The sequence below is a fragment of the Salmo salar genome, chromosome ssa09 (assembly GCF_905237065.1).
Source record: "Salmo salar chromosome ssa09, Ssal_v3.1, whole genome shotgun sequence".
Lineage (NCBI taxonomy): Eukaryota > Metazoa > Chordata > Actinopteri > Salmoniformes > Salmonidae > Salmo > Salmo salar.
Window position 1 is genome coordinate 93,115,550 of NC_059450.1, and position 13,753 is coordinate 93,129,302.

Genomic DNA, 13,753 nt, shown 5'->3' on the forward strand with positions numbered 1-13,753 from the left:
TTCACGGCGTTATCCCCTTTGTGTGGCCGTAATGCACCCTAAACAAATCCATGCCCTTCTCCCTGAGTGCTGCGCTCCGAATCACCATCACGTGATCGGGTCTTTCTCACAGGCCACAAATGAAGACAGACACATTGAGGATGCAACTAAGCATGTCCTTATCCAATTCCAAGGTGCATATTGAACATATTTGAAGAACTGTCCACATTTACTTTTTGTCAGCCAACAAGATCAGTAGGCCTAATGAACATCAAAAGCACCAGCCTATGTTAATCTACTATCCCCCATAGTACAAAAGTTGACCTATTCTATTCTGTGAGAGAAATAAATATTCCAAACATAGTCTGGGACAGTTGTGGGATGTGATAGATCCCAAATTAATACAACCACTAGCATCAAAAACACATTTTTAGCAGCGTGGCTTACACAACAGATCAGAATGTTTAGCTTAAAATGTTGATAAACTATTAGGCTATTTCTTCACATTATAAGCGCTGCAATGCGCACATGTTAGTAGACTATAAGCACAAATGTTTCATTTGCGGAAAACCCCATTCTCAAAAGTGACCGCAAATGCAATTATGCATGTAATGCTTTTAGTGTAAAGGTGCATTTTTCTGGTGAGAATGATCTTCTCTAAAGTTGCAACTCACGCGCTGCTTATGTATACCAGTTAGGCTCTACACCCGGTGTAAAGCGGATTATGTGCTTCATTTTAAGAATTGATTTGACCATTTTGTGATACAAACATTATCAAAACATATAGGCCTATGGGTTAGGCTACATGAGGTGTGCGACTATGATTCGAAAAAAGTCAACAACAAAAAAAGGCATTGTTTCTTATGCTGGGCATCATTCACAAGTAATAATATATAATTCACAGGTGATAGGCTAATACTGTCACTCATCAGACTATTATTTATTTAATACTAAAAAGACTGTCACAAACTTTTACAGATGCACAATTGAGAGCATCCTATCGGACTGTATCACCGCCTGGTACAGCAACTACACCGCCCGCCCGCAACCACAAGGCTCTCCAGAGGGTGGTGCGGTCTACCCAACGCATCACCAGGGGCACACTGCCTGCCCTCCAGGACACCTACAGCACCCGATGTCACAGGAAGGCAAGAAAGATCATCAAGGACATCAACCACCCGAGCCACGGCCTGTTCACCCCGCTATCATCCAGAAGGCGAGGTCAGTACAGGTGCATCAAAGCTGGGACCAAGAGACTGATAAACAGCTTCTATCTCAAGGCCATCAGACTGTTAAATAGCCATCACTAGCCAGCTACCGCCCGGTTACTCAGCCCTGCACCTTAGAGGCTGCTGCCCTATATACATAGACATGGAATCACTGGTCACTTTAATAATGTTTACATACTGCGTTACTCATTTCATATTTCAGAATATGGTATTCTGCTCGTCCTAATATATATATATTTCTTAATTCCATTCTTTTATTTTTAGATTTGTGTGTATTGTTGTGAATTGTTCGATACTATTCCCCTGTTGGAGCTAGGAACACAAGCATTTTGCTACACGCGCAATAAGATCTGCTAAATATGTGTATGGACCAATAACATCTGCTAAATATATGTGTGTGACCAATAACATTTGATTTGATTGGATATAAAATATGTCTAAAATTCGTTTGGATTTAGAATGGACCATTATCATGCACCTGTATCGAAACGGGCAGGGGAAAAATACATGTCATCTATGCACTTAAATAGCGAATGGAGGACACTTTTCCAGTAGTTAATTTTCATGCTAGCCAGGTAGACTATACTCCTGTTGTACTCCTAAGAGGAGCAATGTGCTGATCTGGTGCTTCTATCCCCAACCAAGGAGGGCCTACAGCAGCACCTAGATCTTCTGTACAGATTCTGTCAGACCTGGCCCCTGACAGTAAATCTCAGTAAGACAAAAATAATGGTGTTCCAAAAAAGGTCCAGTTGCCAGGACCACAAATACAAATTCTGTCTAGACGCCGTTGCCCTAGAGCACACAAAAAATGATTCATACCTCGGCCTAAACATCAGCTCCACAGGTAACTTCCACAAAGCTGTGAACGAGCTGACAGACAAGGCAAGAAGGGCCTTCTATGCCATCAAAAGGAACATAAAATTCAACATACCAATTAGGATCTCGCTAAAAATACTTGAATCAGTTATAAAACCCATTGCCCTTATGGTTGTGAGGTCTGGGGTCCGCTCACCAACCAAGAATTCACAAAATGGGACAAACACCAAATTGAGACTCTGCATGCAGAATTCTGTAGAATCAGGCCGATACCCGCTAATGATCAAAATCCAGAAAAGAGCCGTTAAATTCTACAACCTTCCATAACAAAGCCATCACTTACAGAGAGAAGACCCTGGAGAAGAGTCCCCTAAGCAAGCGTGCCCTGGGGATCTGTTCACAAACACAAACAGACCCCACAGAGCCCCAGGACAGCAACACAATTAGACCCAACCAAATCATGAGAAAACAAAAAGATAATTACTTGACACATTGGAAAGAATTAACAAAAAAACTGAGCAAACTAGAATGCTATTTGTCCCTAAACAGAGAGTACACAGTGGCAGAAAACCTGACCACTGTGACTGACCCAAACTTAAGGAAATCTTTGACTATGTACAGTACAGACTCAGTGAGCATAGCCTTGCTATTGAGAAAGGCCGCCGAAGGCAGACCTGGCTCTCAAGAGAAGACAGGATATGTGCACACTGCCCACAAAATTAGGTGGAAACTGAGCTGCTCTTCCTAACCTCCTGCCAAGTATTTGACCATAATAGAGACAAATATTTCCCTCAGATTACACAGATCCACAAAGAATTCAAAAACAAACCCAATTTTGATAAACTCCCATATCTACAGCGTGAAATACCACAGTGTGCCATCACAGCAGCAAGATGTGTGACCTGTCACCTCAAGAAAAGGTGAAGAACAAACACCATTATAAATACAACACATATTTATGTTTATTTATTTTCCCTTTTGTACTTGAACTATTTTGCACATTGTTTCAACACTGTATATAGACATAATATGACATTTGAAATGTCCTTTTTCTTTTGGAACTTCTTTGAGTGTAATGTTACCAGTTAATTTTTATTGTTTATTTCACATATACTGTATATGTATTCTATACATACTTTGAGAGAGATGTATGTATCACTTGTCAGTCATATACTGTATATGTAATACATTTGTACAGTAATAAAGCAATGCAAATTCATTAGGTAAGAGAAGGAGTTTACACAACGGTCACCACCTTTCCATGACTCATTCTAATTTGTGTTTGAAATATTTCAAGATATCTGCAGTTCCTTTTTTTTTTTTACATTTCAAGTTGGTCACAGCTCATTTGACTTGATAACTGAACATTTAACATAGCCATTCACTTAACAAAATGGCTTATCCATTGTATTGTTGAATAACTAAACAGTAAAGTTCTCTGAGACCTACCCAGATCATTGTTCATTTATGAACAGAGATTTGAATACACCTCCGTTGTGTTTATGCAGCTTTTTGTCACGATAATTATTGGTGCAGGAGGGGAACCTGCGGCCATGCAAATATATGACTTTAATTCAACTATTTTCCTTTTCCTCAGCCATGGAAATCCTAATCTCTAAATTAAGTAAATGTCTCCCCTCTCCTCTCACCAACTTGGCTCTGTGAAGGCAGATAATGATGTACAATCCAATAGAATTCCTTCTAATTAGTCCAGCCCCTTCCACCTTTGTGATGTGTAACATTCTGAATAATTAATTGATGAAGCTTTAGCAGTAGTAGAAGAGCTGCAGCCAGCTCTGACACGCACCATTAAAATACTAATCAAGCAGTGTGATATAAAACTGAGATCTATGCCGTCGTATTACTCTAGAAGATAAACATTAAGTCCCATCAAGACTTCCTGCTTCCTTCCAGCCCTGTGCTAGGAGGCTGCACTCCACGAAACAATCACATGGGAAAAGAACACGTGAAAAAAAACACGTGGTGTTCAGACACAGGTAACATTTTGAATTTTATTTTCACAAGTCAGACACGTGGTTTTTGGACACGTGTGACATGTCACATGAATTTTTCACATGTGAACAAATCACGTGAGATAAACAGACACGTTAGGTTTTCAGACACACGTGAAGTTTCACGACTCAGACACATGTTGTTTCCTAACATTTTACATGTGAAACCGGAGAAGAAGGCAGACGTTTTACGTGCCCCCAGCCAATCTGTTTATTTGCGTTGTTTGTAACTTCATTTTTTTCACTTATTTTGTACATAATGTTGCCGCTACCGTCTCTTATGACAGAAAATAACTTCTAGACATCAGGACTGTGATTACTCACCACGGACTGGTAGAATCCTCTTTTCCTTTCACGATTTTGACAAGCCCGACACAAAGGATATGCTGCTTCCTCGGGAACAGGCCCCGATCCCCATGATCTGCGTGAAGAGGAGACGGAGAAGGGTGGGCCGCCTTCTGAGAATTCGTAGGCGATCAAATAAACCCCACTTCCCTCCATTCTGCTAGCAAACGTGCAATCCTTGGAGAATAAAATTGGCGAGTTACGTGGAAGATTAAACTACCAACGGGACATTATAAACTGTAACATCTTATGCTTCGTGGCTGAACGATTACAATATTAACATACAGCTGGCTGGTTATACGATGTACCGGCAGGATAGAACAGCAGCGCCTAGTTTGTAAATAACAGCTGGTGCATGATATCTAAGGAAGTCTCGAGCTATTGCTCGCCTGAGGTAGAGTATCTCATGATAAGCTGTAGACCACACTACCTACCGAGAGAGTTTTCATCTGTATTTCTCGTAGCTTACATACCACCACAATCAGAGGCTGGCACTAAGACAGCAATGAATGAGCTGTATTCCGCCATAAGCAAACAAGGCACTCCTAGTAGCCGGGGACTTTAATGCAGGGAAACTTTAACCTATTTCACCAAATTTCTATTAGCATGTTAAATGTGCAACCAGAGGAAAAAGAACTCTGGACCATCTATACTCCACACACAGAGACACAGACAAAGCTCTCCCTCGCCCTCCATTTGGCAAATCTGACCATAATTCTATCCTCCTGATTTCTGCATACAAGCAATAATTAAAGCAGGAAGCACCAGTGACTAGATCAATAAGAAAGTGGTCAGATGAAGCAGATGCTAAGCTACAGGACTGTTTTGCTAGCACAGACTGGAATATTTTCCAGGATTCCTCCGATGGCATTGAGGAGTACACCACCTCAGTCATTGGATTCATCAATAAGTGCATCGATGACGTCGTCCCCACAGTGACCGAACGTACATGCCCCAACCAGAAGCCATGGATTACAGGCAACATTCACACTGAGCTAAAGGCTAGAGCTGCCGCTTTCAAGGAGCAGGACTCTAACCGTGAAGCTTATAAGAAATCCCACTGTGCCCTCCAACGAACCATCAAACAGACAAAGCATCAATACAGGACTAAGATCAAATCGTACTACACAGGCTCTGACGCTCATCGGATGTGGCAGGGCTTGCAAACCATTACAGACTACAAAGGGAAGCACAGCCACGCTGACCCTCAACGCTGGAGCCCCTCAGGGGTGCGTGCTCAGTCCCCTCCTATACTCCCTGTTCACTCATGACTGCACGGCCAGGCACGACTCCAACACCATCATTAAGTTTGCCAATGACACAACAGTGGTAGACCTGATCACCAACAACAACGAGATAGCCTATAGGGAGGAGGTCAGAGATCTGGCCGTGTGGTTCAAGGACAACAACCTCTCCCTCTACGTGATCAAGACAAAGGAGATGATTGTGGACTACAGAAAAAAGAGGACCGAGCACGCCCCCATTCTCATTGACGAGGCTGCAGTGTAGAAGGTTGACAGCTTCAAGTTCCTAACTAACATGGTCCAAGCACACCAAGACAGTCGTGAAGAGGGCACGACAAAACCTATTCCCGCTCAGGAGACTGAAAAGATTTGGCATGGTCCTCAGATCCTCAAAAGGTTCTACAGCTGCACCATCGAGAGCATCCTGACTGGTTGCATCACTGTTTGGTATGGCAACTGCTCGGCCTCCGACCACAAGGTACTACAGAGGGTAGTGCGAATGGCCCAGTACATCACTGGGGCCAAGCTTCCTGCCATCCAGGACCTCTATACCAGGCAGTGTCAGAGGAAGGCCCTAAAAATTGTCAAAGACTCCAGCCACCCTAGTCATAGACTGTTCTCTCTGCTATCGCACGGCAAGCGGTACCGGAGCACCAATTCTAGGTTCAAGAGGCTTCTAAACAGCTTCTACCCCCAAGCCATAAGACTCCTGAACATCTAGTCAAATGGCTACCCAGACTATTTGCATTGCCCGCCCCTTACACCACTGCTACTCTATCATCTATGCATAGTCAGTTTAATAACTCCTACATACCTACATGTACATACTACCTCAACTAACCAGTGTCCCCACAGATTGACTCTACTATCGGTACCCCCCTGTATATAGACTCGCTATTGTTATTTTACTGCTGTTCTTTAATTACTTGTAACTTTTATCTCTTTTTCTTATCCGTATTTTTTTTTTTTAAACGGCATTGTTGGTTAGGGGCTCGTAAGTAAACATTTCAATGTAAGGTTGTATACACTTGTTGTATTGTGACTAATAACATTTGATTTGATATTATTATAAGTGCTTTTGTAACTGGCAGAATTAGAACCCGGGTCTCTCATGGGAGAAACCAACATCATGTTCATGTCAAATGAACTGTGACCAACTTGGAATATAAAAAAATAACTGCAGATATCTTGAAATATTTCAAAACACAAAATAGAACGAGTCTGTCACGCCCTGATCTGTTTCACCTGTTCCTTTGATTGTCTCCAGCCCCTCCAGGTGTTGCTTATTTTCCCCAGTGTAGTTATCCCTGTGTTTCCTGTCTCTCTGTGCCAATTTGTCTTGTATGTTTAGTCAAGTCAACCAGCATGTTTTTCCCGTACTCCTTTTGCTATTCTCCTTTTTCTAGTCCTGCCGGTTTTGACCCTTGCCTGTTTCTGGTCTCTGTACCCGCCTGCCTGACCATTCTGCCTGCCTGGACCACGAGCCTGTCTGCCACTCTGTACCTTCTGGACTCTGAACTGGTTTTGACCTTTTGCCTGTCCACGACCATTCTCTTAACTACTCCTTTTGGATGAATAAACATTGTAAGACTCCAACCATCTGCCTCCTGTGTCTGCATCTGGGTCTCACCTTGTGACTTGATAGAGTCATAGTCACGTGATGAGGAAGCCCCTCCTAAAAAAAATATATATATAATTAACTTAACTCTGACAGTGATAATTTGAACATGTTAAACAGGATAAATAATGAGACAGAACGCTAGCTTCTCTTTTCACAGGGCTTCTTCCAACGCTCACTGACTGTGAAGAAGGGAGGCATGTGCCTGCAGCAGTAACACGCCAAATGGATGGCTCAGAAATAAGAAATAATAATTTTTAACAAACTTGAATCATTATACTCAGGTTGGCTAAGTTACCTTTTTACAGAATGGCATTACAGAATTTGCATCAATATGTGGAAACATTGCTACTGCAACATGTTAAGACCTATTTCACCACCACGTGTGAAGAGATTTTCACATGTGGAGTTTTCGTACATGTGAAACTGCAAATATGATTATTACACTATTACATTCCATATGTGAAAGTAAGATTTTCACATGGTGTTTTTTTCATTTATGGGAACTGCAAATTAGATTTTCACATATGATTGATTTTCACGTGATTGATTTTGTAATTCCACATGTGAACATAAGAATTTCCACGTGATTGATTTTGTAATTCCACATGTGAACATAAGAATTTCCACATTAGAGTTTTTCACATGGGAAATTTTTGAGCAAAGTTCACATGCGCAACTGTAATCACACTCTACGAGGTGAAAACTTTTTTTTCTTTGTGAAACTGTAAATTTGACGTATTTTTTTTTGTAAGGGAAGGTATGGCATTATATGAGTGTCTAATCCAACACTTCTCACTCTGCCCCTACTCGGATGGTATTGCGCCGTCCCAACCTTCGCTCTCTCTCTCCCGCTACTCTCTCCTCTTCCATCCTATCATCTCTTCCCTCTGCTCAAACCTTCTCCAACCTATCTCCTGATTCTGCCTCCTCAACCCTCCTCTCCTCCCTTTCTGCATCCTTTGATTTTCTCTGTCCCCTATCCTCCAGGCCGGCTCGGTCCTCCCCTCCTGCTCCGTGGCTCGACGACTCACTACGAGCTCACAGAACAGGGCTCCGGGCAGCCGAGCGGAAATGGAGGAAAACTCGCCTCCCTGCGGACCTGGCATCCTTTCACTCACTCCTCTCTACATTCTCCTCTTCTGTCTCTGCTGCTAAAGCCACTTTCTACCACTCTAAATTCCAAGCATCTGCCTCTAACCCTAGGAAGCTCTTTGCTACCTTCTCCTCCCTCCTGAATCCTCCTCCCCTCCCCCCTCCTCCCTCTCTGCGGATGACTTCGTCAACCATTTTGAAAAGAAGGTTGACGATATCCGATCCTCGTTTGCTAAGTCAAACGACACTGCTGGTCCTGCTCACACTGCCCTACCCTGTGCTTTGACCTCTTTCTCCCCTCTCTCTCCAGATGAAATCTCGCGTCTTGTGACGGCCGGCCGCCCAACAACCTGCCCACTTGACCCTATCCCCTCCTCTCTTCTCCAGACCATTTCCGGAGACCTTCTCCCCTTCCTCACCTCGCTCATCAACTCATCCTTGACCGCTGGCTACGTCCATTCCGTCTTCAAGAGAGCGAGAGTTGCACCCCTTCTGAAAAAACCTACACTCGATCCCTCCGATGTCAACAACTACAGACCAGTATCCCTTCTTTCTTTTCTCTCCAAAACTCTTGAACGTGCCGTCCTTGGCCAGCTCTCCTGCTATCTCTCTCAGAATGACCTTCTTGATCCTAATCAGTCAGGTTTCAAGACTGGGCATTCAACTGAGACTGCTCTTCTCTGTGTCACGGAGGCTCTCCGCACTGCTAAAGCTAACTCTCTCTCCTCTGCTCTCATCCTTCTAGACCTATCTGCTGCCTTTGATACTGTGAACCATCAGATCCTCCTCTCCACCCTCTCCGAGTTGGGCATCTCCGGCGCGGCCCACGCTTGGATTGCGTCCTACCTGACAGGTCGCTCCTACCAGGTGGCGTGGCGAGAATCTGTCTCCGCACCATGCGCTCTCACCACTGGTGTCCCCCAGGGCTCTGTTCTAGGCCCTCTCCTATTCTCGCTATACACCAAGTCACTTGGCTCTGTCATATCCTCACATGGTCTCTCCTATCATTGCTATGCAGACGACACACAATTAATCTTCTCCTTTCCCCCTTCTGATAACCAGTCGGCGAATCGCATCTCTGCATGTCTGTCAGACATATCAGTGTGGATGACGGATCACCAGCTCAAGCTGAACCTCGGCAAGACGGAGCTGCTCTTCCTCCCGGGGAAGGACTGCCCGTTCCATGATCTCGCCATCACGGTTGACAACTCCCTTGTGTCCTCCTCCCAGAGTGCTAAGAACCTTGGCGTGATCCTGGACAACACCCTATCGTTCTCCACTAACATCAAGGCGGTGACCCGATCCTGTAGGTTCATGCTCTACAACATTCGCAGAGTACAACCCTGCCTCACACAGGAAGCGGCGCAGGTCCTAATCCAGGCACTTGTCATCTCCCGTCTGGATTACTGCAACTCGCTGTTGGCTGGGCTCCCTGCCTGTGCCATTAAACCCCTACAACTCATCCAGAACGCCGCAGCCCGTCTGGTGTTCAACCTTCCCAAGTTCTCTCACGTCACCCCGCTCCTCCACTCTCTCCACTGGCTTCCAGTTGAAGCTCGCATACGCTACAAGACCATGGTGATTGCCTACGGAGCTGTGAAGGGAACGGCACCTCCATACCTTCAGGCTCTGATCAGGCCCTACACCCAAACAAGGGCACGGCGTTCATCCACCACCCCCCTACCTCTGAGGAAGCACAGTTCCCGCTCAGCCCAGTCAAAACTGTTCGCTGATCTGGCACCCCAATGGTGGAACAAGCTCCCTCACGACGCCAGGACAGCGGAGTCAATCACCACCTTCCGGAGACACCTGAAACCCCACCTCTTTAAGGAATACCTAGGATAGGATAAAGTAATCCTTCTAACCCCCCCCCTTAAAAGATTTAGATGCACTATTGTAAAGTGGTTGTTCCACTGGATATCATAAGGTGAATGCACCATTTTGTAAGTCGCTCTGGATAAGAGCGTCTGCTAAATGACTTAAATGTAAATGTAAATGTAATGCCACGGCATAATCTGATGTGTTAACAGTGTTGGACAGAACAGTCACTAAGAATTAAATGGTTGAACAAAACAATGATCGGCAATATTTGTTTTCCATTTCAAAATGGACACACAGCTATAGTTTCATGAATCCAAAAGGGAAGCAAACCAAACGAGACTACATGACAATGATTAATGCAACAGAATCCAATTAGCCCGTCAAAGTTAACTCTGTGTGTCCTGTGGTGTTATGCAGAGGTCGATTGATCTGAGGAGACTGTTGTTCTTCTAGCAGTCACTTCCAATTGTAAATGGACAATCTCTGGTAGTACCAAAAGACAAGTGTCAAAACACACGTCACAGTAATCCAATAATGGAGGGAGGCATAGAGTACTACGCTTAGCCTTCTCCACTATACTAGTGATGTTAGGCTCATAATTACAGGGTATGCAAGAATAAACTGGAGCCATATGCTGTACTTTCCGTACATACATGTATTATGCCTCTTATAAACAGTATATGTTTGTAATATATGGAGATAAACATTTAAAAAAAAAATCCTGCTTCAAGGGATTCAAAATGTAATGGTCACAAGTAATTCCATCAGGAAAATAAAGTAAAATCCACAGCTTCTGGCTAAAATCATGCAGATTTACCATGGCAGGGGCTGCCAAACAAATGGCACCATATTCAATATATAGTGCACTACTTTTGACCAGAGCTCTGATTAAAATTAGTGCACTAAATGGGGAATAGGGTGACATTTGGGATGCAGCCAGGGACTGTGGATAAGATGTGCCAGGTTATAAATAGGATGGCAGGCACAGTTGTACCCCCTGGTGGTGTCAATAGGACTACTGTTTCATAGGGTGCTAAAAGACTCCCCCGCTGACTCAATGCCAAAACACCCCCCAATGTCATGGAGTGTACTAATAGTGACATACTGGGGAAGAGCAGCAACCCAGCAGGTCACTACCCAGGAGGAGATACATCATACTGGAGAAGAGCAGCCAGCTAGTCACTACCCAGGAGGAGATAACACCATACTGAAGAAGAGCAGCCAGCCAGCTAGTCACTACCCAGGAGGAGATACACCATACTGGAGGAGAGCAGCCAGCCAGCTAGTCACTACCCAGGAGGAGATACATCATACTGAAGAAGAGCAGCCAGCCAGCTAGTCACTACCCAGGAGGAGATACACCATACTGGAGGAGAGCAGCCAGCCAGCTAGTCACTACCCAGGAGGAGATACACCATACTGAAGAAGAGCAGCCAGCCAGCTAGTCACTACCCAGGAGGAGATACACCATACTGAAGAAGAGCAGCCAGCCAGCTAGTCACTACCCAGGAGGAGATACATCATACTGAAGAAGAGCAGCCAGCCAGCTAGTCACTACCCAGGAGGAGATACACCATACTGGAGGAGAGCAGCCAGCCAGCTAGTCACTACCCAGGAGGAGATACACCATACTGAAGAAGAGCAGCCAGCTAGTCACTACCCAGGAGGAGATACACCATACTGGAGGAGAGCAGCCAGCCAGCTAGTCACTACCCAGGAGGAGATACATCATACTGAAGAAGAGCAGCCAGCCAGCTAGTCACTACCCAGGAGGAGATACACCATACTGGAGGAGAGCAGCCAGACAGCTAGTCACTACCCAGGAGGAGATACACCATACTGGAGGAGAGCAGCCAGACAGCTAGTCACTACCCAGGAGGAGATATACCATACTGGAGAAGAGCAGCCAGTCAGTCACTACCCAGGAGGAGAAGATACATTCTGCCTTGCCTTCCAAGGCTCCATATGGGTGAAATAGGAATTTCTGCCACAGAATTTGATGGGAACTGAATGAGTTGTGCAAAGGTATGAAAATATATATGATATATTTAATAAAATAAAAAGTGATAAGAGATGCAGAAAGAGGACCAGCCTGCGCCACTACCCAGGACTAGGTACATCATGGCTTCCTGCCCATTCTACTACCCAGGACTAGGTACATCATGGCTTCCTGCCCATTCTACTACCCAGGACTAGGTACATCATGGCTTCCATGTGCAAAGGTGCAAAGGTGTGAAAATATAAAAATAAAATAAAAACATTTAAAAAAACAGTAGCATGGATGTCACGTCCTGACCAGCAGAGGGAGCAATTGTATTAGTTTTGGTCAGGACGTGGCAGAGATTTTGTGTTACGTGTGAGTTGGTTGTTGGACTCCCAATTGAAGGCAGGTGTGTTGAGTTGCCTTTGATTGGGAGTCCTATATAATAGTGTGTGTTTTTCCTTGTGGTTGTGGGTAATTGTTTCTGTTCAGTGTGTTATGCTGTCAGTACTGTTGAGCTGTCGGTGTTTTCTTGTTTTGTAGTGTTCCAGTGTTCTTTTTGAATTAAATCATGAACACTAACTCCGCTGCACCTTGGTCTTCTTCTCTCCATGACGACAGCCCTTACAATGGAAAAGTGCATTATTGTATAATTGTTTAGACAATTCTAAGTAAATACCTGTATATTACTGTACAACTATCACACCACATTGTATTAATAAAATCTGTTGCAGATGGTTATTTGTTTAAAGCCCATATTTAAACTCAGAGACATCAAATCCGTTTTTTTTCTTTATTTGTTATTGACTGGCCTCAATGAGCACAAACAACAACACCTCTGTACCAATCAAACCATTCAGATGACAGAACACTGTCCCATGGCATAATATCTGCCATGCTGGTACGGTTCTGCTGTTACCTGCCGTACTAGATGGAAGGTTTACTGTAGCTTCACTGTAGTAGTAGTGACACACATTATATTATATTGATGTACTGAAGCCTCTGGCTGATCTAAACAGTAGCTTCTAGGCACTGTGACTATTGACTAAACGTAGATACAGTACAATTGTAAAGAAGGAACATCTAACCTTAGAATGGATGCTGACCTTAACAAGACATTAGGAGAGACACACAGCCAGCCAGGGGTAGACAAGTGAGAGATCCTCAGACCAGACAGTGTTATCCTCAAACCAGCCAGTGTTGTCCTCAGACCAGCCAGTGTTGTCCTTAGACCAGCCAGTGTTGTCCTCAGACCAGCCAGTGTTGTCCTCAGACCAGCCAGTGTTGTCCTCAGACCAGCCAGTGTTGTCCTCAGACCAGCCAGTGTTGTCCTCAGACCAGCCAGTGTTGTCCTCAGACCAGCCAGTGTTGTCCTCAGACCAGCCAGTGTTGTTCTCAGACCAGCCAGTGTTGTCCTCAGACCAGCCAGTGTTGTCCTCAGACAAGCCAGTGTTGTCCTTAACCAGCCAGTGTTGTCCTCAGACCAGCCAGGGTTGCAGACAGAAGAAGAGAAGAAAGGCACCTTCATGTTGAAGCAGTAACAGGTTGTGAAAGCTGTGAGTACATCTGAGGGTTGTATGAGATGAAAGCCTCCAGCAGGGGAGGTCTGA